The 16,781-nt window shown below is 39.6% G+C and overlaps 1 protein-coding gene across 6 annotated transcripts in view; it reads left to right on the top strand.

Annotated features, from left to right (window-relative positions):
- PKIB (cAMP-dependent protein kinase inhibitor beta) overlaps positions 1 to 16,781 on the top strand; it is a 92,690-nt gene that overhangs the window by 40,978 nt on the left and 34,931 nt on the right. The window lies entirely within an intron of this gene.

A 16,781-nucleotide genomic window follows, 5' to 3' on the forward strand; every position in this document is an offset into this window, starting at 1 on the left:
CTTTCATATGCATTGTCTTCATTGAATTTTTAGCCAGCGTTCTCAGCATACACAAACGCTCCTGAAACAGAGACACCTCCGCTGGCTTGGGCATGTGTGCCTAACGAATGATGGGCATGCCACAAAGGACATCCTTTATGGCAAATTAGCATCTGGGAAAAGACCTAAAGGGCGCCCAAAATTGCATTTCAAGGATGTGTGCAAGTGAGACCACAAAGAAATGGATATGGGTAACTGGGAAGATCATTCTCAAGACCGCAGCCTTTGGAAACGAGCTCAATAAAGGTTTCAAAAGCTATGAGAGGAAGCAGTCCAGCTTAGTGGAGGAGAAAGCCAGCCCAAAGGGTCAAAACACCATCTTTAAATATGACACATGTGGCAGAGAGTCTCTCTTGAGTGGGTCTCTTCAGTCATAGCCGTGACTGCCATAAAACCAATTGAGTAAATTTTCTACTTCTCAGGGACGCATACCCATGGTCTCTCAAGACTGAAGGATGCCAAAGAACTATACAGAATACAGAAAGTATACATTATCACTTCCTTTAACTGTGAAGAGATGGCAGGTTTTTCACTCTCACCTCTCAAAATCTATTTCTTTTACAGGGTGTGAGACAAAGAAATGCCTTTGTGGAGAAGGAAAATTTACTTTCCCACAGTTGATCTCCTCATGTGTTCTGTTTTCAATATCTCAACTTATCTCATTATTTATGGAATTTATTTTGTTTCTCAGTTTACATTGACAATAATTGGATTAGAAGTTCTTTTATCTTATTAACAGTTGTGGTGACAAACAATTCCTAAGGAGTTAAAAACATCTGTCTGTGAGTCACTTCATAAATCACAGAAAACATCTGCAATAACAAATAGCTCTTATCAGTCACAGAACATTAGGCACATAGTTAATGTTCTGATTTTTAGAGGTGCTGTGTGTCCAAAGCACTGAGACCTTCCATGGAAGGTACCTCAGCACGTCTGAAAATAAGGTAATTTAATTAGGTAACTAAACAGGGATTTAGGACCAAGATGTTTTAAGGAGCTCTTACTTCAGACCCCTTAATATAGCCTGTTTCAGAAGTCGGGTTATCAATACTTTCCAAAAATCAGGCCCCTTAATCAGTCTCCAGCTGAACACCTAAAAACTGAGATGCCCCAAATTACTAGTTATTCTGAAAATCTTTGCGGAGGTGACTCATTTTAGGTTTCCAAGGTTTGTCTATATGTTGTCTATAATTTATGTGAGTATGAGGTGCTAGTGTAGTGGGGATTAAAAAGAGGAAAAAATGGATTTCTTTTTTGTTTGGCAAAATCTCCCTGCATGTGGGACAATTTCTGCATCTAAAAGTGCAAGGCAATTCCTAGCATGCCTCACTGAAAAGAACAGAATATCTTGCCAGTAAAGTTATTGGGAAAAGAAACTGAACCCCTCAGGGACCTGCAAGTTTTATTTAACTGGTCTGTGCATAAGCTTGACCTACCAATCAGCTACACAGAACTTGACTTTAACTTGATAAAAGCATTACTTTACATAGGAAATATCATTTTTCTTTTTATTGCATTGAAGATCGTGTGAAGGATAAAAGTTGTGGTGGTTCTTTTTGCATGACATGGGTTCAGAAATAAAATGAATCTTTATCTGGTTTGATGTACAGCACATCTTTGTACAGTTCCGGGAATGGCAAAAGCGTGTGAATTGGTAAATTCCATCCACTTGACAGATAAGAGCCTCAAAGTGGGTTTATAATATACAAAAGCAGCTTTCCAATATCCATCATATTTAGAATAGCCCATGTGAGGGGGGGATTAAAAGGTGACGCTTCATCTGAAAGGTTGTACGTGCCTGACTGTAGGCAGAATTCTTCACTGTTGGGAGTCCATAACCACAATTTCCTTCTCTTAGGGCCCTATCCAGCGCCTACTGAAGTCAATGGAAGGGCTCCCATTGATTTTTAAAGGGAGCTGAATTGGGTCCTTAATGCATGTTGAAGCAACTTTCGTTCTGTAATAATTTACATTTAGACAGCATCTTTTATCTTCAAATCTTCACAAACTAAATGTGCACAATACACTGAGGGGGAAGGCAGCCACCCAGGGCACATCATTTTGGACAGCTGCGGGGGTGTGGTAGAAAGATAAAATTTTAATCAAGGGGACCAACACTAGCATTTTATGAAAATGGTCATGGGATTGTTAATGTCTGCATGAAACAGCTTTTAAAGACATACTGTAATAAAAATCCTACAGTGTTCGTTTATGCAATATTCACTTCCCTTCAGAAGAATAAAGGGATGTGTTGACTCTCCTGGGCCACAGAGAGGTTGGACGCTGGATAGCTGGCATTTAAAGGAAGGCTGGAGAAAGAAAATTCAATTCATAGGTCCAAATTTGGACGCCTCTGGAGTAGTAATTTACTCAGCCAGTAGTTCCATGGCATTTTTGTGGAGCAAAGTGCCACTCGACATGAGTAAGGTCATCACCATCTGGCCCATAGGACTGATGCAAGCTAACCGGTAGCTTGTGTTTGCTGACTATAACAAAGAGCCCATGTGTGAAGTGCTTTACATGTAAGGCATCCGCTTAGTCCCTTGCCCAGGCTACCTGCATTTGTGAGCTGCAGGGGGACAGCCTCCTCCATAGGGCTGCTGTTCTGCATCCTGTGCAGGTGGCTGGGAGCTGGTTAGGTAAGGACAGGGAAGAAGCAGAGATTACTTCATTGCATCCGAATGCAATGTGGGAACTTGGAACCAGATTTATGATTCTGAGGCACAGTTTGATTCTGGTCTGCAGCTCGGGCTGCATACCTATATAGTGTTCTTGGCTCAGGGCTTGTGACAAGAGTAGCCATAATCTGGAATTGCCTTATTTTGTGGGTAATACTGCATGCTCAGCACCCAGAGCAACCATAGCTATTCTACAAGGGGTCCTCATCTTCAACGCCTCCTGCTGGCCGTCTGCCTCTTACTAGGGCTTCTGTGACTTGGCCCTCTGGCCAAGTCACAAAGTTCAGTCCACTTCTAGGGTAATCCTGTCCAACTCAAAGGAACAAAAACACTTTTAGCCTTCCTAGAAACAATCCTCTGTCACGCTTTCCCCCACACCCAGGCTCTGCAGAGTTCCTCCTCACTCTACCACAGAGTGCTGCCTTCAGGGCCTTCTCCCTGGAGCCTAATGTCCTCCCAAGCCATTGACATTCAAGGGCAGCTTCTCTGGAACCTCTCTTCTCCAAAGTCTACTTTAGGAGTCTCCTCCCCAGCTGGCCTCTTCAGGGACAGACTCAGAGTACAGATTCCTTCCTGCAAACCCCTTTTATTGTTCCTTTCCCCTTTCGACTTAGCCTTCTTCCATATCCCAGCATCCCTAGCCTTGCCCTCTTTCAGGGCTTAACTCCCTTTTTAACGCCCTCACCCAAGTCCTGCTCTTTTCTCTCGGCTCACTGCCCAGGGGTGTTCCTTTCCCCTGAAGTCAAGCGTTTCTGCCCAGCTTTCTCCTTGTTTGGCTAGGATCCCAGGACCTTTTCCTTCCTCCTGGGCTTCCTCCTTAGTACCCCTCTATTCCCAGGAGGTGACTGCACACTCTCTCCCTATGCCCTTTTTCTTTGTCTTTCTTTGTCTTTTGGCACAGCAGCCTCCTCATATGAGACTCTGACTGCCACTTTCTTCATTCATTTTCAGCCAAGTGTTTTATATGTATCCTTTTACTCTAGTATCCTTAAGGAACTGCAGTCCGGCTTTTTTTGCACTGTTTTTTTTTCTGATGTTCTCACTAGTGACGTTAGGGAAATGTCTGAGTTTCCCAGCCAACTCAATTTTTCATAAAGAAACTGCCTTTCCATAGGCTATTGTCCACAATGCCAGAGAACATGATCAGCAGTTTCTTTGGTTTTTGCACACATCACACAGCCCGTCTTTGTATCTTTTTAATAAGTTTAACTTATAATTTAAAGCACAACGACCTGCTACCACTCTAAAAATGGTGTTTCAGTTTGTCTGTCCTGACTGTGGAGTACAGTATTATCTTTGATTTTTTTGAGCATACATCACCAAACCTTTATCCTTGTGTTTCCTTAGTCCATAGTCCTTGCCATTCCTTCGCAAGCTCCTTCATGACCACGCTAATAAATTCTTGTCTACTTAAGGGTACCCTAATATCCACCTAGTCAATTTTTTAAGAGCTTGTTTTACTGCTTTTTCAGCCATCTCAGTTCTAGGTATTCTGACATGCACCGGAATCCATGCTATTGTTACACAGGTAGCAGATGGCATTATTTCCATAGGTGGTAACAATTATTAGCCACTTTTCTGCTACAAACTTCCTCTTTTTAGTCTTATAAGCCTGTTCCTGCCCAGCTGGACTTTATGCTTAATTAAGTCTGGCTCCCTCTCCAGGTGCAGCCTGGTACGTTAATTGACCTCTCACGCCCACATTAGCCCATTCAAGGCCTGTGTGGAGTATCAGACCCCATGACAGTGCTATGTCAGTAACTTTTTGTATTTAATCTTAGGAGTGGCTGGGAAAGGCACATCTAACCTACTCAAAGGGAGGCAGACAAAAGTCTGAAAAGTACATGGATGTTTGTTTGGGCAATACTCTGTAATATGTAAATAAGACTCCTGCCTCCTGAAAGCTACATGAAAGATTATTTCTATATTTTGACAGGCCACATTAAAATCACTGAAAGCTTCATTGTACTTGGATTAAACCAAAACTATTTCAATAGATACCAGGAAAGTCCAGATTTGGAAAAAACAAATCATATGCAACTGACTTTTATACAGAGTCAAGCTCTTAGAAAAAACACTCACCACCTCAATGGCCAGGTTAAACTAAACAAAATGAGCCAAATCTCACCTTCAGTTACACCTGTGCCGCCACCCCCTTAGTCTTCACAGACTCCTGTAGAATAAAAAACACAGATTAGGTGAGGTTAAATTGTCCATATCCTTGCCTCATTTTAGCTGCGAGGTCTTGGCTGAACAAGGAGAGCTTATCATAACTAATTATATGGACTGGTCTTGTAACTGGAAAGTGAAGAGCCTTTTTACTGCATCACTTATTCTTCTCCAATTTACTATGCTATAAGAAGCATCCACTATCTAATAAATTATGCAGGATCCTTCACTAATACCTAAACAAATTGTGGAAAGGTGTTAAGAGTTTAGCAGATTACAGTTCCTGGTACATTTCCAAAGGACCACCAGTTTTCATCAGGTCTTCTGCCAGATAAATGAATATTATAGAGCCCCCTCTAGGGATGCATTTATCCTGTTTGTCTTAATTCATTTTTGAGCCTAAGCAATCACATGAGTTTGAGCAGCAGCAGTGGGTTGAGTTTTTCCCACTCTTTCTTCATGCTTTGGAGAACTTTCTGTGTGCTGTTTTCAACTGGGGGGGGGGAAAGCAGCTTCCACATCTGTGATAGTTCAAGATAAATCTGTCCGAGAATCCTGGCTTTGTCATTTTATATTAACATTGGGTATTAACACTAAGACAGAACCCAGGAAACAAAATCCTCAGCTACCATTTGAATCCAGAAGATGAGCCCAAAAGGCAGCTTTTTGTTCTGTTCTGTTAGTTCTCTTAGACATACCATGCCTAACTCTGCCCTCATGCTGGTTTTAAACCTGCGTAACCCAATAGACATCAATGTAATTTCTATAGTTTTACACCAGCATGAGAAGAGAGTCCGCCTCAGAAGCTATTTTCCAGTTTAGTTGTGTGAGTAAATCTTTAGCCATCTATTTATTAGTGATTTTTTCTCTCTACCACTTGCTGCTGGATAACACAAGGCCCCAGTTTAGCATCTCCATAAAGTGTGTGTTAATAGAAATGCAAATTGGCATATATAATTGTTCACCCTTTTGTATCTGAGAGCCATAAATGTTTGGACAGTAGCAATGGATAATGACCTACAAATAGTGTCATGCAGCTTAATATGCGTTAAAAGACTGCTGTGTTAACAAAGGTTCTGTGAAGGTGGAATTACAAAAGCAGCTGTATGAAGTGAAGGGCTCATAGTCTTATTGTCAGCAAAAATGTATAATGACCTAGGACAGAATGTAAACACATACATTCATCAGATTTCTGACCTTCACTCTTTTTACACTGACTCTAAATATAAGAACTAACACGAAAAACAAATGGATCTTCATTCTGACATCGCTGATATAATCTGATATTCTATTCGTTGGTTCGCTTTGCATTCCCTTCTCCTCAGTAAAACAGCGAGAGTCCTGTGGCAGCTTAAAGACTAACACATTTATTTGGGCATAAGCTTTCGTAGGCAGAAACCCACTTCACTGGATGCACAGTTTCTGCCCATGCAAGCTTATGCCCAAATAAATGTGTTAGTCTTTATTGTGCCGCAGGACTCTTGCTGTTTTGCTAGAAGCAGACTAACTCAGCTACACCTTTGGAACTTCTCCTCAGTGTTTGCTTTCGAATATCTTCCAGACTAGATTGGACTGTGTAATTAATTAGCCCTTCACTACTAAACTTTTTCTTTCAGGGCAGGGACTCTCTCTCTCTATTTTTGTGCATTTCATAATAGTGAGTACATTGTCCCATAACACACCGTTCAGGAAGGACTTATTTTTATTGCTCTCTTACGTGTCAATAAATAGTCAGAGGCCATACTATCCTTCATCTCTCACTGTCACCCCACCCCACCCAGCCTTTACTTGGACTCCTAAAACTTGCAATACATGTACAAGGATCACAATAACAAATTTTATTAAGGGCTAGGTTCAAATATCCATCAAAGGCAATGGGGCCTCTCCGGGAGTAAAGTATCAGAATCAAGCCCTTAAAGATTTTAAAATTCCATTTCCTGTTCAAGGAATTAATTTCCAATAATCTCCTAATAATCTGTTACTTTGACTTCTGAATATATTCGAACTATTGTGTTATATCATTCTATCTAGGTTCTTATGTGCTGCCACCCCAAAGTACCATTTACACCAGAATTATATCTATACATAGAACACTTGTAAACAATACAATAGAATGAAGCTAACTTTCATCTTCTAAAAAATAACACATTTAAATGCCACCGTTTGACTCTTACTTAAGCAAATAGGACCTGATGCTATACTATTGAAGTTAATGGGACCCTTGTGCCTGAGATCAGGCCTGTAGCATGCTTATAGATATGTACTGTAAGGCTGGAGGGAAATTGTGGTAATATTCTGACATATTACAGACTTGTTAGGAACTGTGTGTGTGTGTGTGTGTGTGTGTGTGTGTGTGTGTGTGTGTGTGTGTGTGTGTGTGTGTGTGTGTAAAATCTTTACATAGTGGTTCATGCATCTTGCAATGACTGAGGATCAGTAGGCCATAAGCTTTTATTAGATATCTTATATCCTTTATGGATAAATACTATGACAGTGGTGTGGTAGATGTAGTGAGTTGTCAGGCCTGTTCGTTGTTGCTGAGACACAGTAATGAACCCTTTGCCAGTTGGATCTGGGGTGTTCTTAAGGCCATAGCAGTCACCCCTGGTAATTATGGAGGAATAACATGATAAATGACCTGCACGTGTGAATTACTTGAAATTTCCATTTGAGAAACAAAACCGAGAAAGATGGAGTGGATAATGATGAAGATGGAAACAAAGTGAAGGGCAATAATTATTTTTAAAGGAAAATTAAGTATATAAACCAGAATTATTAAGAATTATAAAAGGGATGATAATTTGGGAAAAAAAAAACAAAATAGAAAATACCCAAGCCAGCCCATCGGGAAATATTTTGGTGAGTAGTTGAGATCTGCCTGGAGGTTAGGGTTTGGGATTGTTTTCATTCACCTTTGTTGCTAGTCCTTGCTAGGAACAAAATGGAGACAAGGCTTTTGGCAAAGGTACAAGAAAGGAGGAAGGATAACTGGAAAAGAACTGAAGGTTGCTCTGACTGAGCTGTAGGAATGAACGGGGCCATGAAAACTGGAGAGAGACTTCAGCAAACTTCTAGGATGTTCTGTTCACTCTATCAGCAGGGTTGCCAACCGTCCATAAATTTAGGGACATTCGGTAAAAGAAAAGTACAATTTGAACACTGTCCGTAACCTGTAAATAAATGAAAATGTCCTTGAAATTTGGTAGAAATAAAACATACATTGTCATCATTCAGAATCACTTCCTGTATCATAAAACTACACTGACCATGACTTTATCAATTTCTTGTTTTCTTTTATCGCACATGCACTGTCTCCGCAGTGCAATAGCAGACTGTATCTCAGGTCAAGACCCATCTTGGAGGTAACACTCCTTTTCAGAGCCAAATGCAGACCTCATTTCTACAAAAATAACTTTCTCTCAGTAAATTCTGCACCCAAAAAGGCCCACAGACCTAATGAAGCTGATTATTCCTTTCCAGCTTGCAGGAGAAAGATAATGTGTTTTCCATTTTTATCAGTGCTTGAGAAGAGCTCAAGTACCCTGGGATGGGGGCCATATTTACATTATTTTTCCCTAAAAAGTCTGAGTGCACATTCTAGCAGACAGAATGAGGCTGTGTTTCCACAACAGTTATAGTACAGTAAAAAATTATACATTATTTACAAGCCAGCTATTCACTGACGCCATCACTCTTTCTTTTCCTTTATGCAATCACTGATTTCTTTTTTCACATTTTTTAGCTGAAAGAGAAAATGGGGAAATATTTTCTTTGTAATACAAAAAACAATTATTTTATATTGGAGCCACTGCAACATATACACAAATTTGAAGTGTGTGTGCCTTTAAAAAGATATTTTCAAGCCAGACTGGTGTCAGGTGTAAATGCCATGTGATTTAGGGGTTGCCATGGTGATTACTCTTTTTAGGTAGGATGACAAAGTGTAATTGCACTTAACAAAAACCTGTGGACAGTATAATAAGCTGCGCACAAATAGGCGCTATAGAATCTTTCCTCTACTTTTTCAGGCTTAGTTACTACACCTATCTATCTCAAAACGTCCTACATTTGAGGTTAGAAGCTGGTGTTTGGAGGGTTCCCCCTTCTCCCCCAAATTTTCCTTCAAGGATGGATCTACCCCAAATGCTAATCTCAAAGGGCCAGATTTTGTTTTTAGTTACTCCAGATTTACACCAGCGTAACTCCATTCACGTCCGTTTACACTGGAGATCAGTCGTGCTCAAGATTCAGAACATGAAGGTATCTTTTAAATAAAATGTTTCTTTTAAAATGGTTTTTATTGTGAAGACTCAGCTATAAAACATAACCGGTACACTGTCAAGTTAAAAATTATAGTTGAAAGAACTCTGTTACCCTGTTACAATAGCATGAAAATATTTAAAATCTAATTGACTTCTCATAAAGATGCTTGCTTCCTTTTCTCATTTCATATATTTTTAGGCTGTGATGCTTCTAATGCTTATGCATATGCTTCACTTTACTAACATGACTATTCCTACTCACAGCAGTAAAGTTAAGCATGTGCTTAAGCATACACAGGTTCAAAGTCATAGATTTTAAGGCGAGAGGAACCAATATGATCATGTAGTTAGACCTACTGCCTATCAAGGTCATAATTCACCCAGTGATTCCTGCATCTAGGCCAATAACTCATGGTTGTGTTTTGTTTTTTTTTTTTAAATCGCTTTTTAAAACTCAGCCAGTCTGTATTTAAGACTCCAAGAGATGAAGAATTTACCATATCCTTTGGTAATCTGCTCCAGTGGTTAATTACCTGCCCTGCAACAGGGGAATCAGAGGAATGTGAAAAAGGGAAGTCATTGTGAAGAGCTACGGAGGAAACAGAGCCATGGGGCAGAGAGCTATGAACACAATGTTTACAAGGAATGACTTTTCAAATAAGGGGTGGGTCTGAAAGGTGCTGGGGAGTTTCTGGTGAATTTTAGCTTATTTTTTCTTACCTTTAAAGATTGGAAAAACCACCAAGAAGTTCCCCAGAATGTGCACTATTGGCTCTATTGGCTGGAGACCCACCGGTTCACTTGAAGTATTATTCATGGCATTTAAAGAGCTGCTCCTAGCAACTGTGATTTGGACAATGAAAGTAATGCGGCCAGTTGCACTTTTGTGTTCTAGTCACTTTCACTTTTCTTGGTCATGACTATAATGTGGCTTTGCAAGAATGCACTTGCTTATGTATGAACTTGCAACAGCAGGTTGCAACCAGCAAGGGAATGCGTATTTGTTTAACAAAAATTCCATTGGAATTTAATAAATGGGTGGAAACATTTCTTTTGGTCTGAGATTTGGCAAATGCCTGCTCTTTTGGGACCAGAGCCACCTGGGTGTAGAGAACCCTCAACCCTCATTCAATAGGAGTCAAAAGTGTGCACCATCTTGCAGATTTAGGGCTGTAAAGCTTAAAATCTGGGCAAATTATGACCTGGTAATATGTCTTTAAGTCTCAAATAGATGTTAATATGATATGCTAGATAAAATAACGTAATCATTAAAATGATATTTGGCCCCAACTGATCAGAGCACTTAAATATGTGCTTAACTTTAAGCGTATGAGTATTCCTATTAAAGTCAAATTAAAGATAAGCACATGGTTAAGTGCTCTGTTCAACTGTAACCATATGGTGTAGTGCTCTTATAGTGAAGTAATTCTTCAGAGATCAGCTGTACTAAAACTGGAAATGCAATTTATGTTGCATTGCAATGCATTTAATCAGTTTGGGCTTTTGAGTCTACTTCATTGTGAATTGAATTGCCTTCATTTTATTAAGTGATTGGAAGATAGTAAATACCCAAACGAAATGGTGGATGTAACTATTGTCCCCAGAAATTCTTACAGAACAGATGAGCTTCAAGTGAATAGAATTGAATTGGCTGAATAAACATTTTGTGTATCTCATTTTACTGAAGAGTTTTTCCACAGTCCCTCAGTAACTCACTTGTCCCATTGACTTTTAATGAAATCTAAGAATCTGAGAGCTCAGTGAGCTGTGAGGAACATTTCCAAATGCAAAATGGAAACTATTTAAACAGTAGCCAGTCTGTCAATAGAAGAAGTGAGTAAATTGGAGAATAAAATAGCAAAAGCAAAGAGCAGAAGAAAGGAGACAGTCTTGTATAGTAAAACAGAGCTCAACAACCAACAGTGTAGAGAATTTGACAAATGAGAAAATGGTAAACAAGAGCATCTGTCCTCTCAAAGATGATATTGGTGAGTAAGGCAAAGCAGTCAGTGTGTTTGCTGTTTCATCTGGCTTTACAAGGACATAGGATTGGAAATTCCAACCTAACCCACAACAGGCAGGAGAACTCAAACACTGGACATATAATTAGGGGTTTCCACAAGTCCTGACTCGTGGGGAAACAGTGACAAATCTTTTTTTGTGACTGACTATATTATTGCATTCATTATCTGTTTCCTTTTCTCGTTGTTCCTGAGTCTCAGGATATCTGTGTGTAAGGAAAGACTCGCTATCCTTCCTGTCCTGCTGAGTTTCTCAGAACAGTAGAAACATTTAATAAAAATCATTACTTGGACACTGAACCCAGTGTCAGTTTCACTCAGGACAAGAGACCTTGTTTTTAGTGCAGACATCTGCTTTTGGGTTATTGTATGATCCATAAACCAAACCCCGCTGGGTACCTGGTACCATCCCCAGGTTGCCAAAATCTTGAAGTTCCTTTAATACTGGGCCTACTGGTTCTAACAGTTGATGGGTTCTCTGTCACTTGCACACATGTTAAATAGATTTTAAAAAGGATCAGCCTTTACTAAGGGCATGTCCACTCTGCAGAAAAAGGCGTGTTTTTTGCTTGGCTTAGCTAAATTGGATTAAAATAGCACTGAAGACACAGCAATTCTGCTTTTAACTTCCCTATAGGCTTTAACTCGTATGCTACTAACCTGAGTTAAATGCAGATATCTTTGCAGTGCAGATATGCCCGCAGGCTGGTAGATAAGGAAGTAGCGTAAATACTCTGCACTATGAAATATCACACATTACATGGTAACCTTCCTATTTATCTGCCCTTGTCACATGGCCTCCTTGCCCTCAGTGCACCACCAATGAAATCAGCTTTGTCCTGTTTGTCTGTTTCTGCCACAACTGTCTGCACTGCCTTCTATGCAACCCCTTCCCATGGAATGCAAAGCTACTAGCCTCTCCTTGTTCAGATCCTCCGCAGAGACCCACTTCTTCCATGTTGTCTACTTTAAGAAATGAGTGAAGTCATCCGTTTATATCTATATTACATATTAATTGCATGAATAAATGGCATAGCTGTATGGGGAGAGGAGATGGAATGTTGGGGCTGGGTGAAGAAGACTGTAAGGACACTGGGGTGGAAGCTGGGAATTCGTGTGGGAGCAAGAAAAGGGCTAAAGTGAGTGTGTTTAATTTTCTTTTTTAACATTAGTGCATGTCCCAGGGGATGGTGTATGCTGCTCCTTTTTAGCAGCCGTAAATTGCACTCTCTGTGTGTTACCCCAGACCTTCCCTGAGTCATGCTGCCCATTGCTGGCACAATGGTTCCCCAGAGTGGGACCATCGCTGTCCACTCCTGTCAAGTTCATGCCTCCTTCTTCCCACTTGCCACACAATTTCTTTCTCCTAAATAATACCTTCCATGTGTATAGTGGGCCAAATTCATTGCAGGCACATTTCTATTGACTTCACATGATTTACACCAAGACTGAATTTGGCTTCCTGTATAAAGTGCAAGAAGAGTGGGGAAAATACACACAGAGTTCAGAAGGATCTTAGATATGATAGACTGGCCAGTAGAGTGTTTATGTGCCAATTTGAGGGAGAGACTGTTTTTGATCAGAGTTAAGCATTGTTGGACAAGTGCTGTGCAGACTTTCCCACACAGACTGATGATGCATATAGTGAGTTGCAGTACCATGCTATTCCTCCCCAAGCCAAGATTGCTATGATGAGCTGTTTGGTGGTTTTGTGATGCCCACAAATATCCATTATGAGGAAAACCCAAATTTTCACTAGAAGCTCACTTAACCAGGAGTTGAACCCAGCTTTTCAGAAGTGAAAAGCTTTTTTATTCATTCACTGTGCCACCAATATCCCTCAGTTATGCTATTCTGTTGTCCACAACCTGTGTGTTAACTAGGAACTATTATTCAGACTCTCAAAACAATTGCCACCAATGAAAATATAGAGTAAGTTAGTAGGAACATAGAAGATCAGGTGCATTTGGCTGAGCTGAATTTATCCAGTGCACTGGCTTTGATTGAGATCAACTATATTCAAGCTGAAGGAGGGCACATCCAGAGTGCACACATCTTGGTGGTATCACTTGGAGTGGAACCAGGAAATCAACTAAAGAGTATAGACGGATTTGTTATTTAGACTGAAAGCCAGGTGGAAAGAAAATACTGGGCCCCAAAGAGCAAAACTGTGTAGTCATTGGCAAGACCAATCTGCATAACTTACTGTAGCATCTGTTGGAATCAATGAAGTGGAGATGAACTGTGGAAAAAAGCATCACCTGTCCAATCATTGGCTTCAACTGATTCTACACCATGTGAAAATATGTTTGAATTTATTTGTAGGGCCTCAAATCAGGCCTGTTTTTTCCCTTGTAATTGACATGAGAAGTATAAATTAATGAAATCACTTGAAGGGGTCTTGCCACATCCACTTGCCATAAGCTAAACATTTAAGATTTTTCTTGCTTAAAGGTAGATTTGTTCCATTCTTTGAAAGGAAACTTTTGATGATATCACCAGATTCCTGGGCATCTGAGATTTGGAAGCATGGCATTTTAAGGCTTGAGTAAGGTGAACGTCAGTCAAAGGTTGCTTCCCCCCAGACCTGCCTCCATATCTTAAGGCCTTTATTCAAAGACCAGTGAAGTCAATGAGAGTCCTTCCATTGACTTCATTAGGCTTAGGATAGGGCCCAGAGGAAGCATCCCTAATTTACTGCTTTAACTTTTCTTTTATGACGGACAAGATAATGTTGAAGTGTATTGTTTTTCTTTTCTATCCTAACTGGGTTCTGATTACAGTTCAGAAAACTTGTGCCTAAATTTATTCAGCAGCATTTGTCATGAGTGTAGTCAGAATCCACACCAGGAATGGGAAGACGTAAAAAAGCCAGACGAGACTTTTCCTGTGAGTTGCTTGAGACAATGAATTGGCTAATAACGATAAGAAAACTGTGAAATTAGGGGGACTGAACCGAGACAAAAATCAGATTGAAAATGTGGATTAGCAACCTGCAAGTCAGTGAGCTTCTGCTGCGTTTAAAAAGTACGTGTCTATAGTATGTGCAGCTAGTCTCTCCACCTAACACTTCAGTTTTAGGGGAATGTTTTCAGGTGTGTATAGTAACATTTCAGTGTTGTAATTTTGGGGCTGAAATTTGCTAGATATGTTCTCTCAGAAGTGAATATTTTTTAAAATTTCAAAGAAAAATAACTGAGCCATTTTTGAGAATAAAAAGTGGTCCTTAATATGCTAGTGAGATAGAAGTGGTGGTGGTGGTGATGAATGATGATGAGGGAAAGGATAAAAGTAGATAACCAAGATTTTCAAAAGTGGGTGCCTAACATTAGGCTTCTATATCCATGGCCCCGTTTTCTAAAATGCTGAGCCCCAACATCTTCATTTGACCTCATTTGTTGTTCTTCATGCTTTGTGCTCCACTACTCCTGGCAAGCAAATGTGTGTGTATAATGTTTGAACTTCCCTGAAGTCAGACGGGCAAGGGGGTACACTATGCCTGTGTTTCCAATGCTTGGTTATACATCTGTTCCTGGAACTGTCTTATTAATAACCATCGGAGAATCATTATCCTTTTGAATTTTTGGTAGATTCAAATACTAGATAAAATTGATAACAATACTGAAAGCTGACCATCGATCACTTTAATGATAACTTTTCATTGTCATATGCAAATTGTTATAAACATGCCCTGTGGGGATAAGATATTCATTACACTGAGTCAATAGAAAGTGCAGCAACTCAGGCAATTATAACTGTCCTCTAACCAGATTGGCAGCTTTTTATTGGTTGATCTCATTTACTTTCAATTATGGGGAATGTTAAATATTGCTAAGCATCTAACAACACCTGCCTCCAGGAGAACTTGAATATTGTACTTGGGTCACCTGTTAGTGCCTTACTCCCCACTGTTTTGCTAAATAAATATCACCAAGCAGGAGAAAATTATATTTTAGCAAAATATTCAATAGTTTCTTGTAGCACAATATTTCTAGCATAGAGTTTAGCTTGAATAAAGTTATTTGTTTGTGTTATAACAACATCAAAACATCCCAGTGCTAACAAAAACAAACTTGAAACCAAGACTTTTAAACAGTGTGACTGAAAGTCCCTTCCTCTCTGAGTTGCTCAGCTTATATTCTCATGGTTCTTGTGATGCCATTTCTCATTGCATTATAATCTTCCAGGCTAAACAGGACCTGAACTTAAAATGTGAAAAGCAAGAAGCAGAACATTTTAAATCCCACAATTTTGAGCTCTTCTTTGTACATAAAGCAGCAAAAAAAGGACATAAACTCTTTATTTTTCCTCCTCTGCAAGTCATCTTTAAGCTTGGGACCTATAGTAAATCTTTACAGACTTTACGTTTACAGACCTTTTTGTTTTTGTGTTTTTCTTTTGGGTTTCCACTGATAGACTGACATTAGTGCTGGCCCCAAATATCGGGAGAGGCACTTTCTCAGGAAGTCACAAGTCAGAAATAATTATATTCTATTTAATGGATGAAATCCTGAAGTCTGTGTCAGAACTCATGTTAACTTCAGTAAGGCCAAGAATTCACCCAGACTGTAACAAAAACAAGTGGCCCAGAGCTTCAACTGGTGTAAATTGCACATAGCAACACCGACTTCTCTTGAGTGATGCTAATTTACACTAGCTGAAGATCTGGCCCCATACATTTTAATATAGTTGTGAAATGTATTTGTGCTACTACCACATTGTGGTTTTTTTTTTTTTTTTTTTCTTTTCCCAGTGTGAACATGTTATGACTGTGTTAAAGACCCCTGTATTAGACTAGGGGCTTGATTCTGATCTCCTTTGTTTGTCACTCAATTGATTTAAGTGGAGCTACTTCTGGTTTTCACTGGTGTTAGATTGGAATCAGGACCTGGTATCTAGCTGGATTAAAAGATGGTTCTTTATTATATTTGTAACATGCTTTTCTCCCCCCACTCCATATAAGCAAGAAAAAAGCCATGATAACACAAATGTACTATAGCCATATTTAAACATGGTTATTTTTGTACATTTATGGACACAAACTGAATATTTTCTAAGTTAGTGGTTGGATATTGTCTACCAGGCTGACACATGGCCAGCAGTTGTCCAAGAACATCACCTATCCAGTCCACTTATTCTGCTGTGTACAAAAAAAAAAAAATGTAAGCTGGGTTGGTCTTTAGATAACCATAGTGTCATTGGGGAGAAGAAAAGAACAATAAAACAGAATAAATATAGCTTCAGATCAGTTTACAATCAACTTCTGCAGCCTAAACAGGCCTTCAGAGGAAACTAGGATAATACCATGGTTGCTTCAGGTTACCATAGTGACATTCAAACAAGGTTACTCTAGGGACATTCATTTAGCTGTATACTAATAAGCAGCTATCTGATTGAAACATAATGAAATAAACAACTACTTGACTGATTAACAGCAGTAGTAAGTTCAATTCTAATTTGTGTTATATGGCTGCGGCTACCAACAGCTCTTACCAAAGGAATTTATTTAGAAACGTGTTGCTGCCAGTAAAGTGACATCTGAGATACAAGAAAAGCCAGATTTCAGCTGAAAATTAAAACTTTATCAAATCACAGGATATACAGTGGAGCAG

Source organism: Emydura macquarii, unplaced genomic scaffold (genome assembly GCF_026122565.2).
Source record: "Emydura macquarii macquarii isolate MOO-44397 ecotype Brisbane River unplaced genomic scaffold, CSIRO-AGI_Emac_v2 contig_1146, whole genome shotgun sequence".
NCBI lineage: Eukaryota > Metazoa > Chordata > Testudines > Chelidae > Emydura > Emydura macquarii.